The 23312-nt window shown below is 39.5% G+C and overlaps 1 long non-coding RNA gene across 1 annotated transcript in view; it reads right to left on the minus strand.

Moving 5' to 3' along the window:
* LOC115892685 overlaps positions 1 to 23312 on the minus strand; it is a 55295-nt gene that overhangs the window by 11198 nt on the left and 20785 nt on the right. The window lies entirely within an intron of this gene.

Below are 23312 nucleotides of genomic sequence, written 5' to 3' on the forward strand. Positions count from 1 at the left end.
ATTTTTATAAAAATTGTCAACAAAGATTATTAAAATGAATGCCTGTATACCCACCACCTAGATTCTATCATAAACATGTTACTGTACCTATATATCACCTGTATATCCATCTGTCCATCAGACTATCCATTGCGTCCTTCAGAGTAAATGGCAGACATCACTACAATTCCCCCAGGATGTATCATTGACTAGAGTAATGTTTGTTTACACTTTTGTGCCCCTGCCAGAATAAAGAACATCACCATACCAGAAAATTCCATCATGGCCTTCCCCAGTCAACCCCAACCCCAACCCCAACCCCAATCATTGTAATTCTTTTCCACCATAGGCTAGTGTTGCCTCTTCTGAAATTTAATTTAAATGGAGCCCTACACTGTCCTTTTGCACTCAGCAGTCAGTGTTGTGCCTTCACTCAGGCATATGGGAAGCTGTTCTCACTGAACTTGCATTTCAGGGAAATCCTCTGGATTGGGGATGGGGGTCCTCAGAGATGTTCACACCCTAATCCCCAGGACCTGTGAATGTGTCATCTTACATGGCAAAAGGGACTCTGCAGATATGGTTAAGTAAGGACGCTGAGATAGGAGGAGTATCCTTATTTACCTGGGTGGATGCAGGGTAAGCACATGGATCCATACAAGCATTAGTGAAGGCGATGTGAGGGTGGACAGACTTTTGAGGATGCTAAGCTATTGGTTTTGAAGGTGGAGGAAGGAGAGCAACAAGCCAAGGAATGCTGGCACCCTCTAGACACTGGAAAGGGCAAGGAAACGGATTTTCCCGTAGGACTGAAAGGAATACAGCCCTATCCATACCTTAACTTTAGCCCTGTGATGCCCACTTTGGACTTCTGACCTCCAGAACTGCAGAGTTTATTATTAAATTAGTGTTGCTTTAAACCATTTGTTACAACAATAGGAATTTTTTTTTTTGAGACGGAGTCTCGCTCTGTCTTCTAGGCTGGAGTGCAGTGACGCAATCTCGGCTCACTGCAACCTCCGCCTCCCAAGTTCAAGCGATTCTCCTGCCTCAGCCTCCCTAGTAGCTGGGACTCCAGGCGCATGCCACCACTCCTGGCTAATTTTTTGTATTTTTAGTAGAAAGGGTTTCACCATGTTAGCCAGTATGGTCTCGATCTCCTGACCTCGTGATCTGCCCGCCTCGGCCTCCCAAAGTGCTGGGATTACAGGCGTGAGCCACCACGCCTGGCCAATATTAGTTTTAATGTATGACAGAATAGTAAGTCAGGGTTTTTTTGTTTTTTTTTTTAATCTATCCAGGATCCTACTACCCTAACAAATCCAACTTCAATTTTTTTTCTCCTTTCTATTTCTTGCCCTAAGCACTTACAACATTTAGCTTTAATCACAGCATAGTACAAATTTTGCATTTCTGCTTTTTTCCCCACTTGCTATTTTTATCAGGAGTATTTGTCCATGTTGCCATATGGTTTTCATAACTGTTTTAAGAGGGCTGTAAGTAAATTATGTCACATGAACATTAAATTTACTTAACTACCTTGTTAAAGGATAATTTTTTTAGAAGTTAAAATTATGACTCATACAAATATAAAATTAACATGTTAAAGATTGTATTTAACGTGTTAATTATTGAGAGAACCAATAGGACACTTTAATTGGCTCAAAGGAGAATCCAAAGAACAAATAATTATAAGCCTAGCAGGAATGCTGAAATGAGTTTGCTTCATAGTTACAAAACTGGCACAATTGGCCAATATCTGCAGAACAATAATCAGTTACATTCCATTGGTCACAATTTGCATTTCTATGAACAAGAATCCTCTGCATTATCAGTTTCCCTTAATTTACGTAATTGTAAAGTAGCTCAAAGGCAGTGAAATGAAAGGGGGAATCAACTCAGAAAGGTGGACTAGATTAGATGGAACACCCAGTAATTGGAGGCAGGGGTGGGGGTGGTGGACAAGACCTATTTCAAAGTCCTTCACATTGTTTCCTGATAGCCTGTACTTGAATACTTGGGCTATGTCCAGTTACTTGCTTTGATTAAAAGTACATCTTTGAACATTTTTTTCTTTCCTAAATACCTAGGTTCTATAGGATATAATACTATTAATAGTAGGGATCTCTAGGGTCAAAGGAGATTTTATGACTTTTGATTAGTGTTGCTAAGTTGACCAGAGTTGTATAAGCCTTTTCCCATGCCAAAAACAAAAACACCATTCATGTCCAATGGCAGAAAATGGCTATCACTTCCATGGTGTCCTAAAAAAAACTTTAAAAAACCTTCCTTTCTCCAGCAGTCCTCTGCTATGGCGTGAATGTGTCTCCCAAAGTTCCATGTGTTGGAAACTTGATCCCCAGTGCAGTGGGTGTGGGGAGGTAGGACCTAATGGGAAATGGTTGGGTCATAGGGGCTCTGCTCTCATTGGTGGATTAATGCTGTTACTATGGGAGTGGGTTCCTCATAAAAAGATGAGTTCAGCCACCTCTTGGCCTCCAGCCCTCTCTCTCTTTCTGCCCTTCCACCCTCCACCTTGGAGTGACAGCAAGAAACCCCTCGCCAGATGCCAACACCTTTATTTTGGACTCTCCAGCCTCCAGAACACTGTGGGATCAATTTTTGTTCATTGTTATTTACCCCATCTGTGGTATTCTTGTTATAGCAGCAAAAGTAGACTAAGACACCCTTCCACTTCCTCATTTCTTCTCATACTCATTGGCCAGAATTAAATCTGTGGAGAATTTGACCTGGATCAATCAAGAACCATCACCCCAGGGCTGGAGAAGGGCTCAGACTCCCCTAAAGCTCTGAGCCCTAGAGCCCCTGAACAGATTGTGTTAATAAACAAGAAGCAGGGGGACCAGTGGACCCAGCTAGAAGTGGTTTATAGGACTACTTACTGTATTGTCTTTTTTTAAATTTCTTTTTTCGTTTTACTTTTGAAATGCATGATGGTTATATTACAGTCCTAGGATTCAGGAAAACTTCTAATTCTACATCTAACCTTTGCTTAAGGGTTAGACACCAAATTACCTTTTGTCTGAGATTTTCCATCCATTAGATGAACTTGGGATGAGAGTGGGAATATGGGTGGTCAGAGTGACCAGATGAACTTTAAGATACCTTCCATCTTTAAAATTTTAATTATTTGAAATTTAATGATCCATGTGAGAAACTTACTGCTGTGGCAACCACATACCACAACCACCACCCCACCCTACCCTGTTTGAAATGCTTGTTCTTCAGTGCCATAAAGAAATAGCATTTGAACATTGATTTCCTCAGCAAGGTCATTTTTATACTTTCTGCAGAAAGGGTACACTTGCCAGCGTTTTGCCACGAGAGTACACCGAACAAAGGAGATGGGGTTATTTATAACTTGACAAGTCACTTTACTGCTGTGTCTAGTTTCCATTGGCTGGAACGGGACCTCACATCCTGTATTTGTCCTGATTGACTAGCAACTTATAACTTTTTTAAAGAGGCAGAGGCAGAGGAGAACAAAGGAAGGAGGAAGTAACTTGTGGAATGCTGAGAAAGGTAAAAATACCTTCAAATAAGGAAGAGGAAAAGGCTCTGACCTAATGCTTGCTTGGACCAGTATAAGCATGCCAGGGCAAATAGCTAAATTGTGGAGCTAAGAACATAAAGGGCATTGATTTCTTTATTACAGCTAGCAGATATTTAAGAGTATTAGCACAGGTCTTTGAATAAATTTTGCTCCTAAGAGAAGTTACTATTTATTCTTAATTAGACAGGGAGGTACGTCTTTGAAGAAGAACCTCTATTTTTTACAACCCTAAGAACCATGATGATAGACTGCAAAAAAGAATCCCATCAACCTTCACTTTTTCCAGGAAATGTCTGGCCACAGAAAACTCTCTGCCCCTTTCCTCTTTAGAAATGTTCCCAAACTGCTGACTTGCCTCCTTGAAGCTCATCGAGGATGGTCAAATGTACAGTTTGTCTCTTGGCTTGCTTCCATAAATCCTACCCTTGTATGACATGTGCCAAGTCAACACTGTCAGTATTTCCCCTTTTTATTCTATAACATCTAACACCTCTGAACCCTTACTGAAACAAAGGTTTCAGCAGAAGGGTTCCCTTGCTGCAAGTTTATGAATAAATAGCCTTTGTCGATTTTATCTTGGACTTAGTTTTGTCTCTGACATGTAGAATGGGTGTCTGTTAGAATTCTGCCCTCACCACACCTCTTGCTTCCTGGATAAATGTGGGTTCACTTGGGTTGATGACCTTGGGTTTACACTGGCTTCTTAAGAACCATTGAGAAGCCAGTGTAGGGATTCTCGTTCAGACCTCTATAATTCAATGAATCAGTGAAGGGCAGCTCATACCAAAAACGAATTAAAATGTCAAGGCCAGCAGTCCTCCAGCTTCTGGCTGGAGTGTTTGATGAGTTCATCTGAGCTCCCTGAGTTCAAGGCATGCGGCAGATTGATTATGGGCCCATCAGAGGCTGGGTTTGCAGCAGCAGCTGCCCTGTACAGCATGCAGCAAAATGGCTGTCAGCTCTTGTTAGGAAAGTAGACACGTGCCAGTGGATGTGTATGCAGGACTAGTGTATTGTTGGATGTGCCTGCTACTGACCACTGTGGTTCTGTTTTGACATTAATTTGTATATTTCTCAAAGCAGCACATGCCCAAGATTTAGGCAAGTAAATTCAGTTAACCACAGAGTATACTTTTATGCCGTTCCTGTGATAACACCATTCTAGATGCTAAGAGTGAATGTAGGATAGGACAGAAAAGCGCTGCTGGCAAGGACCTTACATTCATGCCAGTGAAGGAGACCCAAAACAGATGGGCAAATAATGTCAGCCATCTGGAAGCAATGGAGTGAAGTGGCCAAGTGAAGGCCTGGAGGAAAAATGCTTTAGGCTAAGTCCCTGAGGGGTGGTGAGTTTGGTGTGCTGGGGAAACAGCAGTATGACCTTTAGGGACAGGGCAAAGGTGTGAGGGACAGAGTTAGGCAGGGGCCAGGTGAGGCAGGCTATTACAATGTAAGTCTAGTGAGCAGTGGATTTCAGCAGGAGAATTATGTCTATTTGTTTTGGGGAGAGTGTTTTGAAACAAGGTCTGATCTGTCACCCCAGTTGGAGCGGTGTAATCACAGCTCACTGCAACCTCTACCTCCCAGGCTCAAGTGATTCTCCCAGCTTAGCCTCCCAAGTAGCTGGGACTACAGGTGCACATGCCACTGTGTCGAGCCCTGTTTGTTTTTTAAAATTCTCTGGAACTGGGAAATTGACTGAAAGGTAGTATTCCTCCAAGCCCTTGAATCTAGGCTGGCCTTGTGACTACTTTGATCATTACAAGGCAGTGGGAAAGGATGTTCTGGGACTTCAAACCCAGGCCTCAGTAGCACTGCCAGCTTCTACCTCCTTCTCAGAACACTAGCTCTGAGCCCAAGCTACATGGAGAGGCCATTGTCCTAGCTGAGAACCTAGCAAACTGCCACCAGGTGAGTGAACCACAGTGAACATTCTGCCCATTCAAGCCCACAAATGCCCACAGCTCCAGCCACATCACACAAATAGAGGAACCACCCCACTCAGCCCAGGAAAACCAGAATTGTGAGATTGAATCACTTGGTTTTGAAGTTTATTTCACAGCAATAGATAACTGAAACAAGGGCAAGAGAGGCGGATGGATGCAGGACACAAGCCACCTTTGGGGTTCATTCAGGCAAGAAAGGATGGAGGCCTGGAGCAGATTGGCAGAAGTGAAGATAGTGTGAATTGTCAGATTCAGGACACACTTGATTGGTGCAGCTTTCAGGTTGGATTATAAGAGGTAGAACAGAAAAGCAGTAAGTCCCTGCCTGGCTTTCTCCAGACCACTCCTTAGAGCTTTAGACTCAGCTCTCTTTGATAATAACTACCACCATCCTGCACTAACCAGTTGCTTATACTGGCTTACACTGTGATCATTTTTTTTTTGTTTGTTTTCGTTTTTGTTTTTTTTGTTGTTGTTTTGTTTTGTTTTTTGCTTTTTAAGTAAAAAATAAGGTTAAATCTTTGAGAAGTCCTTAAGCAACAAAACCTCAAAGACACAAAGGAAATTATTAATAGATATAACCACCTAAAAATAAAAAATGAAACTTCTGTATCATAAAAACATGCCATAAACAAAGCTAAAAGATGAGCTATAATGGAGAGAAAATATTTGCAAAATATAACAAAAATCTCATACACTAACTATATAAACAATTCTAAAGAAAAAGGTAGCCAAATAGAGACTAGCATTACACTGTTCTAGGAATTTCACATTATATTACTGTATCTTGACATGTGAGTTTTAGACATGTCATGTGGCCCCTCGGCCTCCAGTAGATATGCCCAGGCTTCTCACAGCATGGTGGTCTCAAGGTTCCAAGAAGGTGACAGGAGAAACTTCAAGGCCTCTTAAAGCCTTGGCTGCAGAACTCACATAATGTCACTTCTTCCATGTATTGGTCAAAACAAGTCACCAGGCCAGCCCAGGCCCAAGGGTAAAGAAATAGACTCCCCCTCTCACTAGGAGAAACAGCAAATTTCCCATTGCAAAGTGGTATGGATACAGGGAGGTGTGGTTCACTAGGACCATTATTATAACACTCCCACACAATGGCTAAAAATGCCTTTCTTCTACTCGGACAATTGATAGTTTAGCTGGGAATATTATTTGGTGTTGATAATTATTTTCTCTGAGGATGAAAGCATTGCTGCACTCTTGTGGAGCTTCCAGTGTTGTTGAGAAGGGTAATGTCATTTTGATTCCTGTTCCTTTATGTGTGATCTCATATTCCTTTCCGAAATCTTTCAGGATCTAATTTATCTATGGCATGATGAAATGTCATAATACAGCCTTGTGTGAGTCTTCTTTTTTCCTTTTCTCCCCTCCTTTTCCTCCTGTTTTTTGTTTACTATGTTAAGCATTTGGAAGGTCATTTTAATCTGGATACACGTGTCTTTCAGTTTGGAAGGTTTCTGATTATTTCTTTGATGGGTATATTTTCCACAAATATATTTTCTCCCAAAAAATATTGGAAGAGTGGTATTATTTTACATTTTTAAACATTTACGCTTGGCTTAATAGAACACAAATGAGTTCTCACATCTTCTGCATTCAATCTTGCAATATGTTGTTTTGGTTGAAATCTATGAAGAAATTACAACTAAGCACATTTTTAAGGAAGCTTGTGTCTGAACAGATAGCAATACAAAAACCAACATAAGAAAAAATACCTGGCATCTCTTTATCTGAGGACTTTGCTAAATGGGACATATTTAGTCATCTTTCTGAAAAGAATTTATCCAACCTTGCATTGGTAGAAAACAAAACTGTTCAGTTCCCACCTATGAGTGAGAACATGCGGTGTTTGGTTTTCTCTTCTTGTGATAGTTTGCTAAGAATGATGGTTTCCAGCTGCATCCATGTCCCTACAAAGGACGCAAACTCATCCTTTTTTATGGCTGCATAGTGTTCCATGGTGTATATGTGCCACATTTTCTTAATCCAGTCTGTCACAGATGGACATTTGGACTTGGACTCGGGAAGGGGAACATCACGCACTGGGGCCTATCATGGGGAAGGGGGAGGGGGGAGGAGGGAGGGGTTGCATTGGGGAGTTATACATGATATAAATGATGAATTGATGGGTGCTGATGAGTTGATGGGTGCAGCACACCAACATGGCATAAGTATACATATGTAACAAACCTGCACGTTATGCACATGTACCCTAGAACTTAACGTATAATAAAAAATAAAAATAAAAAAAAATAAAAATAAAAATAAAAATAAAAAAAAAAAGAAAACAAAACTGGCTTTGTTTCCCTGTATAAAAACCACCTAGCCCTTCATTTGTATATTCAAACGTAGTTTGTGAAGACAGCAGTCAGAGAAACCATATATCCAATCTGTAAATACAATTAACCAAGAGAATATATAGGTCAGATCACCCTTCAGTTGGTCTGACAATTGCCATCACACAGTGAGTCAGCTGGCCAAAGTGATGAGACATTCTGAGAAATGTGTCATTAGAAGACTTCACCACTGTGTGAACATCATAGAGTATACTAACACAAATCTATATCGTATAGCCTACCTACCACACACCTAGGCTATACGGTACAACCTGTAGCTCGTAGGCTACAAACCTATACAGCATGTGACCGTTGAATACTATAGGCAATTGGAATACAGTGGTAAGTATTTGTGTATCTGAACAGATCTAAACATAGAAAAGGTGATGTGTTACTCTGTGACGTTATGCTGCCAGGTGGCAACAGGAATTTTTGAGCTTCATTATGGTTTTATGGACCATTATGGACCATTTATGGACCATTGTTGTGTATGCAGCCCACCACTGATGAGAACATCGTATGCAGTGCATGACTGTACTTCGACCACCAGGGGTACAAATGCATGGACTGGACAGAAGGAAGACCTCAGAGAACCTGAAGATGTGGATAAGACTGTTTAGTGAGGTTCTCAACTCATCACAAGCCACCAGGTATTCAACATGGAGGGATGGTGACAGTTATGCAGGACATTGACATACGATGATACAGTGATCATTCTTACATAAAACGAAGAAGACTGTCCAGTAGATTGTAAGAGTTTGCAGTAGATGGATCATCAAAGGATATGGGTAATCTTGTAGTAACAGGACTATGGGAATAAGTCCTTTACTAGGCATTTCACTAGTCCTGTTACTAACTCATAGGCCATGGAGCAATATAAGACCAAGGTTACAAACCCCTAAAATTATCTAGCAAGAGAATGACTTTTTTATGTACTTTGGTCTGAGCATGTGATTCATCAGTATATGACAGCAGATCAATTCAGATACATCCAGAAGAAGCCATCCTTTTATTCTGAAATGTCCTAACCATACCTGAAATAAGTGCTAAGTGATGCACCAGAATTTTCCTCCCTGGGATCAATGAGCAGTAGCATTGAGAGCAGAAATGGCAGCCGTGGTAACAGGAGCTGCTGTGGTCAGTAGGCTCTTGGGGTCTGTCAGGCAAGAGCACAGGATAGTGACAATCCAAATGAAAGCAAAAACAAACATAAAAAGGAATGAACTGATATGCCAACAATGTGGATGAATCTCACAGATAATAAACTAAGTAAAAGAAGTCAGACTTCTTTTTTTTTTTTCTTTCTTTTTTTTTGTTGAGACAGAGTCTCACTGTGTCACCAGGATGGAGTGCTGTGGTGCGATCTCGGCTCATTGCAACCTCTGACTCCCTGGTTCAAGCGATTCTCCTGCCTCAGTCTCCTGAGTAGCTGGGATTACAAGCACGCGCCACCATGCCCAGCTAATTTTTGTATTTTTAGTAGAGACGGAGTTTCACCATGTTGGCCAGGATGGTCTCGCTCTTCTGACCTCGTGATCTGCCCGCCTTGGCCTCCAAAAGTGCTAGGATTACAGGCGTGAGCCACCGCGCCCAGCCCAGACTTTTACAAACATTATATTCTATGTGATTTTCTTCATATGGAACTCTAGAAAAGGCAAGTTCAATTTATACTGGCAGTAATCAGGCCAGGTCTGAGGCTTAGGATGGAGGAAACTGACTAGGAAGGAAGACAAAGGGCATCTTTTGGGGTAATGGAAATGTTCTATATCTTGATTGTGGTTAGGGTTACATGGGTCTATACATTTGTCAAAACTCATGGAAATGTATACTTTAAATGGATACATTTTATTTCATGTAAATTATACCTCAAAAAGTTGATGAAAAAATACATGGGGCTTCCATTTTCACACAAGATAAAGTAAGTGGATTCCACCCTATTCCTTCTGCGAATTACAACCAAAAACTAGACAAAATACATAAAGCAACTATCAGAAACCTCTGAAGGTGGAGTAAACTAGGCAGACTGGCGAGGCAACTTGAGTCTCAAGGGATGACCTGGCAGGCAGTTCTCAGAGGCTTCCATAGCGCTCACATATTTCAACCTGGGCACTAGAGGAAGGCACAATCCGAGATGACCAACAAGCACAGACAACAAAACTCCTAAGGAAAATGCTTTCTCTAGTCAAAGGACTTAGAAGAGGACAGTAATGAAGGATGGCCCTTTCTTTTTTTTTTTTGAAATGGAGTCTTGCTCTGTCTCCCAGGCTAGAGTGCAATGGTGCGATCTCGGCTTACTGCAACCTATTAATGAGCCCCATCCTGCATTAATGTGATAAGAGGTGACACCCCTCACTCCTCCTTCTTCCCTTGGGATGCTATGGAGACTCTAGGGTAGAGCCCTGTTGACTACCGTCTGCCCTGCAGTAACAGAGGCAGCACCTACCCCCTCACAGTTAGAGAGTGTGGGCAGAATTACAGAGAGGAGGGAGCTGCAGAAAAAGGGTGTTTCAATTTGTGCACATCCCCAAGTGGCCTAGTGTGAAACTCATCAGAATTAACACAGCAAAAGCTTTAAGAACTGAGCTATGATGTGGAATACCACTCGGGTTTCAGACTGGTCTCTGGGTAGCACACAGGCAGAGCAGACCAAGATAACACTGAATTTGAAACCAAATTGACATTCAAACTCACTACAAAAGTGAGTCATGATGTGCATTCTGAATTTAAACGGTTGAATGCATGCTAAAGTAGAAATATAAAAAGGAATCAGAGTTTCATAATACCCAAAGGGCTGATAATACTGAATATTACTTGTCATGTCAGAAAACAGAAAAAGTCAACCAGAATGAGAAAAGACAATCAACAGATGTCAATACCAAGACGGCACTGACGTTGGGATTGTCTAAGAAGGATTTTTAAAGCAGCTATCATTAAAAACAAAAAAACTTTTCATGAGAAACTATTAACACTCAAAAAGTAAAGTTTCAATAAATAAACAGAAGATATAAAGAAACTCCAGCCGGGTCCGGTGGCCCATGCCTGTAATCCCAGCACTTTGGGAACCCGAGGCAGGCGGATCACCTGAGGTTGGGAGTTCGAGACCAGCCTGACCAACATGGTGAAACTCCGTCTCTACTAAAAATGCAAAATTAGCTGGGCGTGGTGGTGCGCACTTGTAATCCCAGTTTCTCGGGCAGCTGAGGCAGGAGAATCACTTGAACCCGGGAGGCGGAGGTTGTGGTGAGTCAAGATTGTGCCATTGCACTCCAGCCTGGGCAACAAAGAATGAAACTCCGTCTCAAAAAACAAACAACAACAACAACAAAAAGAAAAGAAACCCTAAATGGAAGATTTATTTTATTTTAAATCATTTTTTTTTTAAATAGAGACAGGGTCTCACTATGCTGCCCAGGCTGCTCTCAAACTCCTGTGCTCAAGCAATCTGCCTGCCTCAGCTTCCCAAAGTGCTGGGATTACAGGTGTGAGCCACTGTGCCTAGCCTATTTTATTTTTTATTTATTAACATTTCTTTTGAGACAGGGTTTGTCTCTGTCACCCAGGCTGGAGCGTTATGGCATGATCTCGGCTCACCTGCAAGCTCCACCTCTTGGGCTCAAGCAATCCTTCCACCTCAGCCTCCTGAACAGCTGGGACTACAGGCACGTGCCTTCATGCCCAGCTAATTTTTTGTATTTTTTATAGAGATGGAGTTTTGCCATGTTGCCCAGGCTGGTCTCAAACTCATGGACGTAAGTGATCCGCCTGCCTCAGCCTCCCAAAATGGTAGGACTACAGGCATGAGCCACCACACCCAGCCCCAGATGGAAGTTTTAGAACTTAAAATATATATATATAAAATAATGAAACAAATTCACTGGATGGACACAATGGCAGAGTGGAGATGACAGAGGAAAGAAATATTGAACTTGAAGACAGACCAATAAAAGTTATACAATCTGAACAGAGAAAAAAAAAACAATCGATTTTTAAAAAATGAATAGGACTTTATGGAGCTATGGGAAAATACTCCAAGATCTAAATACTCTTTAGATCTACTGGAGTTCCATAAGGACAGGAGAAAGAGTGCAGTGCTGAAAATATACTTAAAGAAATAATAGCTGAAAACTCCCCAAATTTGGTGGAAGACATCTTCAGATTTAAGAAACTGAGCAAACCCCAAGCCAAGAGGACATAACAACCCTAAAATAGTATGCACTAAACAACAAAGTTGTAAAATAATGTGAAAACTGACAGAACTGAAAGAAGAAATAGATAAATCCACAATTACAGTGTGGACTTCAACATCCTTCTTATCACTAACTGACAGAACCATTAGACAAAAAAACAAAAAAATCATCAAAGATTCGAAGACATTAACAACATGAACCAACAATATTTAAGTGACATTTATAGAACATTCCATCCAACAGCAGCAGAATACACATTTTTCTCAAGTGCACATGGAACATTTACCAAGATAGACCATATCCTGGGACATAAGACAAACTAACAAATTTAAAAGAATGGAAATTATATGAAGTATGTTTTCTGATCAGTTGTGATGGAATTAAACTGTATGCCTCTCACTCATTCTTAGAATGCAAGGCTGGTTTTATACTGAATTAATAATTAGTAACCTTCCAAAAAAAGAAAGTACAAGGCCCAGATGGTTTCACTGGTGAATCCTACCAAACATTTAAGGAATAAATAGTATCAATTCTCTACAATTTCTTCCAGAAAACAGAAGCAGAGGGAATACTTCTTAAGTCATCCTATGAGGCCAGCACTACCCTAATACCGAAACCAGATTATGATATTATAAGAAAGGAAAATTAAAAACCAATCTCTCATGAACATAGATGTACAACTCCTCAATAAAATATTAGCAAATCAGGAGGAGGTAGAGCAAGATGGCTGAAAAGAAGCCTCCAGCAATTGTCTACCCTGCAAGAACACCAAATTGCACAATGATCCACACAAAAAAGCACCTTCATAGGAGCCAAAAATCAGATGAGTGATTACAGAACTTGGTATTAAAATCACATTAAAGAGGCACTGAGTGTGGTATGGAGAGAGAATATGTGCACTTTTGGGAGAGAGCACAGTGACTGTGGGACATTGCATTTGAACTCAGTGCTGCCCTCTCACAGTGGAAAGCAACGGGGCAGAACTTAGCCAGTGCCCATGCCCTAGCCAGGGGCAAATCATCCATCCCAGCAGTAAGAACCTGAGTTCTGGCAAACCCCGCCAAAGTGGGCTAAAGTGCTCTGGGATCCTAAATAAATTTGGAAGGCAGTCTGGGCCAGAAGGACTGCAATTCCTGGGCAAGTCCCAGTGCTCTGCTGTGTTCTGAGCCAGTGTACTTGGGAGGCATGTGACCTAGTGAGACGCCAGCTGGGGTGATCAAGGGAGTGCTTGTGTCATCTCTCCCCCAACTCCAGGCAGCACAGCTTACAGCTCCAGGAAAGATTCTTTCCCTCTGCTTGAGGAGAGGAGAAGAGTAAAGAGGACTTTTTTTGGGGCAAATTGGATACCAGCTCAGCCACAGTAGACTAGGACACCAAGCAGAGGTCTGAGGCACTCATTCCAGGCTCTAGCTTCTGGATGACATTTCTAAACTTACCAGAAGGGAACCCACTGCCAGAACAGAAGGACCCAGTTCTGGCAAAATTCATCAGCTGCTGACTAAAGGGCCCTTTGGCCCTGAATAATCAGCAGTGTTAGCCAAGTAGTACTGGCCGCAGGCCTTGGGTGAGACTCAGAGCCACACTGGCTTCATGTGTGACCCAGTATATTCCCAGCTATGGTGGCCACAGGGAGAGACCCCTTCTGCCTAAGGAAAGGAGAGGGAAGAGTAAAGGGGACTTTGTCTTGCAGCTTGGGTACCAGCTTGGCCACAGTTGGATAGAGTACCAAGTGGGACTCTGGGGCCCCAATTCTAGGTCTTGGCTCCTGGATGGCATTTCTGGACCTGTACTGGGCCAGAGGGAAGCCCACTGTCCTGAAAGGAGAGAATCAGGACTACAAGCATTCACCGTAATCTGACTGAAGAGCCCTTGGGTCTTGAATGAACATTGGTGGTAGCCAGGTGGTACTCACCATGGGCCCAGGACAGTGGTGGCCATGGGGAGACTCCTCTGCTTGAGGAAAGGGGAGGGAATAGTGGAAAGGACTTTGTCTTGTGGCTTGGATGCCAGCACAGCCTCAGTAGAATAGAGCATCAGGTAGACTCCTAAGGTTCCCAACTATAGGCCGTGCCTTCTGGACGACATCTATGGACCCACCTGGGGCCAATCTCAGACAGAGATTTATGAATATTTGGACAGATAATTCAAAATAGCCATTTTGAAGAAGCTCAACAAAATCATGTTGATAACAGAGAAGAAATTCAGAATCCTATCAGATAAATTTAACAAAGAGGTTGAAACAGTTAAACAGAACCAAGCAGAAACTCTGGAGCTGAAAAATGCAGCTGACATACTGAAGAATGCATCAGAGTCTCTTAACAGCAGAATTTGTCAAGCAGAAGAAAGAATTAGTGAGCTTGAAGACAGTGTATTTTAAAATACACAGTCAGGAGATAAAAGAAAAATAAGAAAGAATGAAGCATGCTTACAAGATCTAGAAAATAGCCTCCAAAGGGCAAATCTAAGAGTTATTGGCCATAAACAGGAAGTAGAGAGAGAGACTGGGGTAGAAAATTTATTCAAAAGGATAATAACAGAGAACTTCTCAAACCTAGAGATATAAGATACCAATATTCAAATACAAGAAGGTTATATAGAACACCAAGCAGATTTAACCCAAATAAGACGACCTCAAGACATTTAATAATCTGACTCCCAAAAGTCAAAGATAAAAAGGGATCCTAAAAGCAGCCAAAGAAACAAATAACATACAAAGGAGCTCCAATACATCTGGCAACAGACTTCTCAGTGGAAACCTTACAGGCCAGGAGAGAGACTAGCATGACATACTTAAAGTGCTAAAGGAAAACAAACGTTTTTATACTGGAATTTATCCAGTGAAAATATCCTTCAAACATGAAGGAAAAATAACGACTTTCCCAGACAAACAAAACCTGAGGGATTTCATCAACACCAGATCTTTCCTACAAGAAATGCTAAAGGAATCTCTTCAATTGAAAAAACAAAAAGGATGTTATTGAGCAATAAGAAATCATCTGGGGGCTCACACCTTTAATCCCAGCCCTTTGGGAAGCCAAGGTTGGGGGATCGCTTGTGTCCAGGAGTTCAAGACCAGCCTGGGTAACATAATGAAACCCTATCTCTACAAAAAGTAAAAATTAGCTGGGCATGGTGGTATGTGCCTAAAGTCCCAACTATTTGAAAGTCTGGGATGAGAAGATTGCTTGAGCCTGGGAGGTTGAGGCTGCAGTGAGCTACATACACTCCATTGCCCTCCAGTGAGGGTGACAGTGAAGCCCTGTCTCAAAAAAAAAAAAAAAAAAAAAAAAAAAAAATCATCTGAAGGTATAAAACTCACAGATAATCATAAGTACACAGAAAGACACAGAATATTATAACACGGTAATTGTGGTGTGTAAACTACTGATATCGTGAGTAGAAAGACTAAATGATGACCCTATCAAAAATAATAACTACAACTTTTCAAGACATAGACAGTATAATAAGATATAAACAGAAACAACAAGAAGTCAAAAGCAGGGGATGAAGTTAAAGTGTATAGTTTTTATTAATCTCTTCGCTTGTTTGTTAGTTGGTTTATGCAATCAGTGTTAAGCTGTCATCAGTTTAAAATAATGGGTTACAAGATATTATGTGCAAGCCTTATGGTAGCCTCAAATAAAAAAACATACAATGGATATACAAAAGTAATAGCAAGAAATTAAAACATACTACCTGAGAAAATCACCTTCATTAAAAGGAAGATGGAAAGGAAGGAAAGAAGGAAAAGAAGACTACAAAACAACCAGAAAACAAATAACAAAATGGCAAGAGTAAGTCCTTATCAATAATAACATTGAAGATAAATGAACTAAACTCTCCAGTCAAAAGACATAAAGTGGGCCAGGCACAGGGACTCACACCTGTAATCCCAGCACTTTGGGAGGCCAAGGTAGGTGGATCACCTGAGGTCAGGAGTTTGAGACCAGCCTTGCCAACATGGCAAAACCCTGTCTTTCTACTAAAAACACAAAACTAGCTAGGCGTCATGGCGTGTCTGTAGTCCCAGCTACTTGGGAGGCTGAGGCAAGAAGATCACTTGAACCTGGGCGCTGGAGGTTGCAGTGAGCCAAGACTGTGCTACTGCACTCCAGCCTGGGTGACAGAACAAGGCAAGAAAGAAAGAAAGGAAAGAAAGGAAGGAAAGGAAAGAAAAGAAAGAAGCGGGGAGGGAAGGAGGAAGGAAGGGAAGGAAGGCAGGAAGGGTGGCTGAATGGATAAAAAAAAATAAGACCCAATAATGTCTTGCCTACAAGAAACACACTTTATCTTTAAAGACACACGTAAACTGAAAATAAAGGGATGCAAAAAGACATTCCTCGCAAACAGAAACCAAAAAAGAGCAGTATATTTCAAGACAAAAACCATAAAAAGAGACAAAGAAGATCATGAAATAATAAAGGGGTCAATTCATCAAGAGAATGTAACGATTATAAACCTATATGCACCCAACACTGGGTGCATATAGGTTTACAACAAATCAACAAAGAAACAACTTAATCTGAACTATAGATTCCATCTATAGACTAAATGGACCTAATAGATATGCATAGAACATTTTATCCAATGACTACAAAATACACATTCTTCTCTGCACATGGATCATTCCAAGGATAGACAATATGTTAGGCCCCAAAACAAGTCTTTAACAATTCCAAAAAACTGAAATACTATCAAGTATCTTCTCTGACCACAATGGAATAAAACTAGAAATCCAATAACGAGGAATTTTGGAAACTGTACAAGCACATGGAAATTAAACAATATGCTCCTAAATGACTAGTGGGTCAATAAAGAAATTTAAGATGGAAAGTGAAAAACATTTTGTTATTGTATAAAAAATTTACAAGTAGAAAAAAATAAGAAAAAAGAAAAAAATTTGTTGAAATAAATGAATATGGAAACACAACATACCAAACCCTATGGATACAACAAAAGCAGCACTAAGAGGAAAATTTACATCAATAAGCACCTATATCAAAAAAGTAGAAAAACTTCAAATAATCTAATGATGCATCTCAAAAAACTAGAAAAGCAAAAGCAAACCAAACCCAAAATCAGTAGAAGAAATAAAATCAGAGCAGAAGTCAATAAAATTGAAATTAAAAAATACAGATCAATGAAACAAAAATTTGTCTTTTTGAAAAGACAAACAATATTGATAAACCTTTAGCTCAACTAAGAAAAAAAAAAAGAGAGGAGACTCTAATAAAATCTGAGATGAAAAGGAGACATTAAAACTGATACTGCAGAAATTCAAAGGATTATTAGACACTACAATGAGCAACTATATGCCAATAAATTGGAAAATCTAGAAGAAGTAGACAAATCAACCTACCAAGATTGAACCATGAAGAAATCCAAAACCTGAACAGACTAATAACAAGTAATGAGATCAAAGCCATAATAAAAAGTCTCACAGCAAAGAAAAGCCCAGGACCCAATTGCTTCACTGCTGAATTTTATCAAGCATTTAAAGAAGAACTAATACCAATCCTACTCAAACTATTCTGAAAAATAGAAGAGAAGGGAATACTTCCAAACTCATGCTACAAGGCCAGTATTACTCTGATACCAAAACCAGAGAAAGACGCATCAAAAAAAGAAAACTACAGGCCAGGATCCCTGATGATCATTGATGCAAAAATCCTTAACAAAATACTAGCAAACCAAATTCACAGACACATTAAAAAAATCATCCATGGCCAGGCATGGTGACTCATGCCTGTAATCCCAACACTTTGGGAGGCTGAGGCAGGTAGATAACCTGAGGTCAGGAGTTTGAGACCAGCCTGGCCAATGTGGTGAAACCTCATCTACTAAAAATACAAAAATTAGCTAGGCGTGGTGGCGGGGGCCTGTAATCCCACCTACTGGGGAAGCTGAGGCAGGAGAATTGCTTGAACCTGGGAGGTGGAGGTCACAGTGAGCTGTTGCAGATTGCGCCATGCACTCCAGCCTGGGCAACAAAAGCGAAACTCTGTCTCAAATAATAATAATAATAATTCATTATGACCAAGTGAGATTCATCCCAGGAATACAAGGATGGGTCAACATATGCAATTCAATCAATGTGATACATCTTATCAACAAGAATGAAGGACAAAAACTACATGATCATTTTAACTGATGCTGAAAAAGCATTTGATAAAATTCAACATCCCTCCATGATAAAAAAAAAAAAAAAAAAACCCTCAAAAAACTGGGTAGAGAAGGAATGTACCACAATATAATAAAACCCATATATGACAGACCCATCGCTAGTATCATACTGAATGGAGAAAAACTAAAATCCTTTCCTTTAAGATCTGGAATAAGCCAAGGATGCCCAGTACACTATTATTCAACATAGTACTGGAAGTCCTAGCTAGAGCAATCAGACAAGAGAAAGAAATAAAGGGCACCCAAATTGGGAAAGAAGAAATCAAATTACCCTTGTTTTTAGACAATCTGATCTTCTATTTGGAAAAACCTAAAGGCTCCACCAAAAAACTGTTAGAACTCATAAATTCAGTAAAGTTGCAGAATATAAAATCAACATACAAAAATCTGTAGCATTTCTATATGCCAAGAATGAACAATCTGAAAAAGAAATCAAGAAAGTAATTCCATTTGAGGCCGGGCGCGGTGGCTCAAGCCTGTAATCCCAGCACTTTGGGAGGCCGAGACGGGCGGATCACGAGGTCAGGAGATCGAGACCATCCTGGCTAACATGGTGAAACCCCGTCTCTACTAAAAATACAAAAAACTAGCCGGGCGAGAGGGCGGGCGCCTGTAATCCCAGCTGCTCCGGAGGCTGAGGCGGAGCTTGCAGTGAGCTGAGATCTGGCCACTGCACTCCAGCCCCATCTCAAAAAAAAAAAAAAAAAAAAAAGAAAGTAATTCCATTTGAAATAGTCACAAGTAAAATAAAGTACTTAACAATAAACCAAAATAGTGAAAGGTCTCTACAATGAAAACTATAAAACACTGGTAAAATAAATTGAGGAAGATACAAAAAATAGAGATATTCCATGTTCATGGGTTGGAAGAATCAGTATTGTTAAAATGTCCATACTATCCAAAGCAATCTACAGAGTCAATGCAATTCCATCAAAATACCAGTGACATTCTTAACAGAAATAGAAAAAAAGTCTACAATTCATATAGAACCATAAAAGACCCAGAATAGCCAAAGCTATTGTGAGCAAAAGGAACAAAACTTGAGGAATCACATTACCTGACTTCAAATTATACTACAGAGCTGTAATAACCAAAACAGTATGTTAATGGCATAAAAACAGACGGACTAATGGAACAGAATAGAGAACCCAGAAACAAATCCATCCAATTTATTTAAACAAAGATGCCAAGAACATAAATTGGGAAAAAGGGCAGTCTCTTCAATAAATGGCGCTGGGGAAAGTGGATATCCATATGCAGAAGAATGAAACTAGACTATCTCCTGCAATATATACAAAAATCATTTTAAAATGAATTAAAGATTGAAATCTAATACCACAAACTACAAAACCACTAAAAGAAAACATTGGAGAAACTCTCCCGGACATTGGACTTGGCAAAGTAATACCTCACAAGCACAGGCAGCCAAAGCAAAAATGGACAAATGGGATCACATGAAGTTAAAAAGCTTCTTCACAGCAAAGGAAACAATCAACAAAGTGAAGAGAAAACCCACAGAATGGGAGAAAATATTTGCAGGCTATCCATCTGATAGGAGATTAATAACCAGAATATATAAGGAACTCAAACAACTCAATAGGGAAAAAAAAATCTAATAATCTGAGTTTAAAATGGGCACAACATTTGAATAGACATTTCTCAAAAGAAGACATACAAATGCCAAACAGGCATAGGAAAAGTTGCTTAACATCATTATCATTAGAGAAATGCAAATCAAAACTACAGTGAGATATCATCTCACCCCCGTTAAAATGGCTTTTATCCAAAACACAGGCAATAACAAATGCTGGTGAGGACTTAAAGGAAAGGCAATCCTCATACACTGTTGGTGGGAATGTAAATTGGTACAAACACTATGAAGAACAGTTTGGAAGTTCCTCAAAAAACTAAAAATAGAGATACCATATGATCCATCAATCCCACTGCTAGGTATATACCCAGAAGAAAGGAAATCAGTATATCAAAGAGATATTTGCACTCCCATGTTTACTGTCACACTATTCACAATAGCCAACATTTGGAAGCAATGTAAGTGTCCATCAATAGATGAATGAATAAAGAAAATGTGGTACATATACACAATGGGGTACTATTCAGCCATAAAAAAGAATGAGATCCTGTCATTTGCAACAACATGGATGAAACTGAAGGTCATTATGTTAAGTGAAATAAGCCAGGCACAGAATGGCAAACTTCACATGTTCTCACTTACTTGGAGAAGCTAAAAAATTTTCAAAATTGAACTCATGGAGATAAAGAGTAGAATGGTGGTTACCAGAGGCTGGGAAGGGTACCTGGGGGAGTGGGGAGGGAAGTGGAGATGGTAAATGGGTACAAAAATATAGTTAGACAGAATGAATAAGATCTAGTATTTGATAGCACAACAGGGTGACTACAGTCAACAAAATTTATTGCACATTTTAAAATAACTAAAAGAATATATTTGGATTGTTTGTAACACAAAAGATAAATGCTTGAGGTGATGGATATCCCACTTACCCTGATGTGATGATCACACATTGAATGCCTGAATCAAAATATCACATACACCCCATAAATATACATACCTACTATGTAGCCCCAATTTTTTTTTTTAAATTAGCAAATCAAATCCAATAATGTATAAAAATCATTATACACCATGATTTGACCACGCAGGATTTATTCCAGGCATGAACAACTGGTTCAACATTCAAAAATCAATTAATGTAATTCATCAAATCAGTAAGTTCAAGAAGAAAATCATGTGATCATATCAATGGATGCGGAAAAGGCATTGCCAAAATCCAACACCCTTTCATAATAAAAACTCGCAGCAACCTAGGAATAATAGGAAACATTCTCAAATTAACAAATGGGAGTTACAATCATTCTACAACTAACATCATACTTAATAATGAGAAACTGGATGTTTTCCCCCCTAATACTGGGTACAAGGCAAAGATGTCCCCTTTCACCACTCCTATTTAATATTGCACTAGAATTTCTTGCTAGTGCAATAAGACAAGAAAAGAGAATAAAAGGCATGCCAATTGGGAAAGAAGAAATAAAGCTGTCTTTATTTCTGTGCACAGATGGCATGACTGTGTATATAGAAAATCCTAAAGATTCAACAATAAAAGACTCCTGGAACTAATAAATGATTATAGGAAGTTCACAGAATATAAAGTTAATATTTAAAAGTTTAGTGCTTTCCTTTGTGCCATCAATGAACAGTTGGAAGTTGAAATTAGAAACATAATGCCATTTATATTACCACCAAAAATAATGAAATACCTAGGCATAAATCCAACAAAATATGTATAGAATCAATATGAGGAAACATAGAAAACTCTGATGACAAAAATCAAAGAAGATATAAATAAATGGAGAGATACTCCCTGTACATGAATAGCAAAACTCAATAATTTTAAGATGAGAATTCTCCCCAACTCTATGTATAGATTCAACACAATCCAAATAAAACTCGAATAAGTTAATTTGTGAATACTGACAGATTCTAAAGTTAATGTGGGAAGTCAAATGACCCAGAATGACCAACACAATCCTGAAAAAGAACAAAGTCAGAGGATTAACACTACCTGACTTTATGACTTACTATAAATCTAAAGTAGGCAAGACTGTGTGGTATTGGTGAAAAAACAGACAAATTGATCAACAGCACAGAATAGAGAGCCCAGAAATACACCCACATAAATATAGTCAAATTATATTTGACAAAGAAGCAAAGGCAATTCACTGCAGGAAGAGGCAAAAGGATAATCTTTTTAACAAATGGGAAAATCCAGACAGAGTCCTTCCACCTTTTACAAAAGTTAGATCAAAATGGATCTTAGACTTCAATGTGAAACATAAAACTACAACACTTACAGAAGCTAATATAGGAACAAATCTGGGTGGTTTGGGGTTTGGTGATGAGTTTTTAAATTCAATATCAAAAGCACAACCCATGGAATAAGAAATTCTTATACTGAACTTCACAAAAATTAAAAACTTCTGCTTTGTGAAACAATGTTAAGAGCATGAAAAAGTAAGCCAAAGATTAGAAGTTATTTGCAAAACACATTAACTGATAAAGGACTGGTATTCAAAATTATAAACACTTAAAACTCAACAATAAGAAAAGAACCTAATTTTTTAAACGGGCAAAAGGTCTGAAAATTACACCTCACTAAAGAAAATATGCACGTGACAAATAAGCATAGAAATTAAGATCCACATCATATGTCATTAGGAGATTGCAAATTAAAATTAGATTTCACTACATATCTTTTAGAGTGACTAAAATCCACAAAACTGACAATACCAAATGCTGGCAACAGAATGCCCTTTCATTGCTGATAAGAATGCAAAACGGTATAGCCACTTTGGAAGAGTTCAGCAGTTCCTTATAAAACTAAATATATTTGCAGCATATGATCCAGTAATGGCACTCCTAGATATTTACCCAATTGAGTTGTAAACTTATGTCCACACAAAAACCTGCACATGAATATTTATAGTAGCTTTATTCACAATTGGCAGAAACTGGAAGCCAACCAAGATGTCCTTTAATAGGTGAATGAATAAACAAAGTCTGGCACATCCATTCAATGGAATATTATTCAGCAATAGAAAGAAATGAGCTAGCAAGCTAAGAAAAGACATGGAGGAAACAAATGCATATTACTAAGTGAAAGAGGCCAGTCTGAAAAGTCTACACAGTGTATGATTTCTGCAAAAAGCAGAACTATAGGGAATGTAAAAAGGTCAGTCAGTGGTTGCCAGGGGTTTGGTGTGAGGGCAGAGGGTTAAATAGGTAGAGCACAGAGGCTTTTCAGGGCAGTAAAACTATTCTGTATGACAGTGTAATGGTGGATACACATTATGCATTTGTCAGAACCCCACAGATCTGTACAACACAAAAAAAGAGAACCTTAATATAGACTATAATGTATCAATACTGGTTTATTAATTAAAACAAAAATGCCATTGGTACATGGTGCCAAACTGTGCTCCCAAGGTTCAAAGGGCCCTGCTTCATGTACCCTTTCCTTTGTGGTTTTTGTGTCATCAACCACGTTGTTAGGGT

This window comes from Rhinopithecus roxellana, chromosome 13 (genome assembly GCF_007565055.1).
Source record: "Rhinopithecus roxellana isolate Shanxi Qingling chromosome 13, ASM756505v1, whole genome shotgun sequence".
Classification (NCBI taxonomy): Eukaryota; Metazoa; Chordata; class Mammalia; order Primates; family Cercopithecidae; genus Rhinopithecus; species Rhinopithecus roxellana.